This window comes from Phyllostomus discolor, chromosome 3 (genome assembly GCF_004126475.2).
Source record: "Phyllostomus discolor isolate MPI-MPIP mPhyDis1 chromosome 3, mPhyDis1.pri.v3, whole genome shotgun sequence".
Taxonomy (NCBI): Eukaryota; Metazoa; Chordata; class Mammalia; order Chiroptera; family Phyllostomidae; genus Phyllostomus; species Phyllostomus discolor.
The window spans coordinates 58,475,273-58,478,123 of NC_040905.2; positions in this window are offsets into that span (position 1 = coordinate 58,475,273).

Genomic DNA, 2,851 nt, shown 5'->3' on the forward strand with positions numbered 1-2,851 from the left:
TAACATAAACAATACATATAAATCAATAATACATAGAATACATATAAATCAATACATACATATACACATCAATAATACATATAAATCAATACATATATAACTTAAATAATGGAATCAATGGTTAATCATAATCATAATTTACCTTAATTATTTAAGTACTTTTCTTAAAAATTGCTTAAGTACTTTTCTCCTTAGGTGTGTAAGATTATAGATTCCAGAGAAAATACATGGTTTTCAAGATTCTACATGGAGAGTTGCCTGTAAGAGATTTGGAAATTTTTATTCTCTAGGAACGTGTAAGCTGAGACTTCTTGAACTCACCCATATTCTATTTTCTCCCAGCCTTTCAGGATAATGGTTTCTCCCAATCTTGCATTGGGGAAGAGCCATGGAACTAGTTCTGGCCAATGAGCTATGAGCACAAGAGACATGTAATTCAGGCATGTAATTGCTGATTGGGGACCTGCAACTCTCTCTTCCCCTTCCACGGTGTCTCAGGAGGCTACATATTCCAGATGGTGCAGCTATAAGATGGTAGAGCCTCCACAGACTGGGTTCCCTTTGTGATTTTTTGTGGTGTGTGTAGCATGGGTCCCTGAGCCACTGAGTCCCTAAATGACTGTCTGTGGACCTGTTTGAGGTACATAGCATGAATGAGAAATTATAGTGTTTGGCCACTGAGATTTTGTGGTTGTTTATTTCTGCACGGTAGCCAGTCTTGAATACACAGTATAGTTGAGAAATGGGAGCTGGGATTGATGTTACTGGCTTACCTCTAGTAGAAATGATTTATAAATATTTAAGGAGTCACTTTAAACTATATTAAAATTTTTTTAAGAATGAAAAAATTTGTACAATGTATGTCTGAATTTGAAAAAGGGGAATACTTTGTGTATTTCTGATTTTTCTTGATAATGTGAAAGAAAAAATAATGTATTGAGGTCCCTGGTTAAATTCATATACATTGATCATCTATGGAGACAGAGGGAAAAGCTGTAGGTCTTCTGTGGTTTTAGTTTGCAAAACTATCTTTTATTTCAACTTAAAAGTAGTTGCAGTTACTATCACTTAAGATACCTTTTTCAGCCTTCATTGTGCCATAGAAATTAGCATTTTAATTACCACAAATTATTCTTGTTTTCTAATTCCAAAGATGTTCAAAAGCAAGAACAGCCTCCCATGCTGTTAGACTTTGGAAGAGAATAGTAAATCAACTGGTAGATAGGACCATATATCACATTAAACACAGGGAATTTACCACAAAATCATTACACTAAAAAGCGACAATTTTGATTGATTAAAATGGTATGGGCTGGATAGTGTTAAATCACTATGAATGATATGACATTATAATTTTACATAGCATATTTCTGCCAAGACAATGAAGGTAAAAGGCATTGTCGTCAGATGATAACAGACAATAAGAAGAATCCTGATGGTTGATTTATCACCTGGTTTAGATTTAGAAAGAAGTAATTCTTGCCCTGTTCCACTTATCAAATGACTGTAAATTCAGTGATGATGTAAAATTCTAAGGCAGAGCCACTTATAGGTTTGACAAAGTACCAGCCATAAAGTATTTATTGTTCTCAGTGGTTCTGCCTTACACGCTTAAATATTTATCAGAAACATAAGCCCCTCTGATAAATGTTTCTGATCTTGTGGCTAGATTTTTTTTTAACATTTAGATTTTTCATCAGAAAGTACATCTTTATTTTTATTATGTTAATAATTTTGAGCTCATAAGTTGAAAAGGCAATATGTGAGTTTTAAAATTTTATTCCTTTTAACTTCTGCTTTTAAGTGTGAAATTTTTGAGCTAGTATTTTTAGTATAGAAATGAAGACTTCCTTATTTTGCCATTGCTAGAGAAATGGCCCAGCCAAATTTTCTGAATTTTATCCTTATGTATATCAATGATGAACTTTAAGTTAATGATAGACTAGGTACAGTTTGAGAAAAAGTATGGTGTCCTAAGTATGTTAGGTGATTGTTTTAATGCTTATCTCTGGAACCTGTTTCTGAAGGACACGGGCACAGGCAGTTCCTGACCTTGGGTGCAGAGGAGTTCTTGCTCAGGAATAGAACTGGCTGGACCAAGGATTATTCTGAGTCAAGGGAAAACAGTACTATATTGGCCAGTGATCTGTGGAGTAGCATATCATGGCATGAGAACTCCAGGAAACAGGATGTTTTATACTGGGGGTAGGAGACTGGACCTGTTAGATCTTTTTTTCTTTCTTTTTAAAAAAGATTTTATTTATTTATTTTTAGAGAGAGGGGAAGGGAGGGAGAAAGAGAGGGAGAGAAACATCAGTGAGTGGTTGCCTGTCACGTACCCCATACTGGGGACCTGGCCCACAACCCAGGCATGTGCCCTGACTGGGAATCAAACTAGTGACCCTTTGGTTCATAGGCTAGCAGTCAATCCACTGAGCCACACCAGCCAGGGCTAGATCTCCTTAAAGCATTCAAATGTAAGGCATTCAAATGACATTCTTAAGGCATTCAAATGGTAAAACAATTAGTGCAGAGACTCACAGAAAGAAATCCATTAGTAGTCTCCCTGAGGTTGCCTGAGCCACCACATGCAAAAGCCAAAAGTTGAAGGAAGAGGAGAAGAGTCACTGAGTAGTAGCAAGTGAAGTAGACATTGTAGAAATGGAAACAGAAAGTAGTGGAGCCATTAGAAAGCTGAAACATGACCTCAAGTAGGAACAAATGTAGGCTAGATGGCTAGAGGAAAGCTGTTGAGATGATTTTCTTCTTTTTCCTCAATTTCCTTGGTATTCATGCAAGAAACTATATTAAAGAGGGCTTCTCACTCTTCCTCTAACTTCAGAAAGTCTAA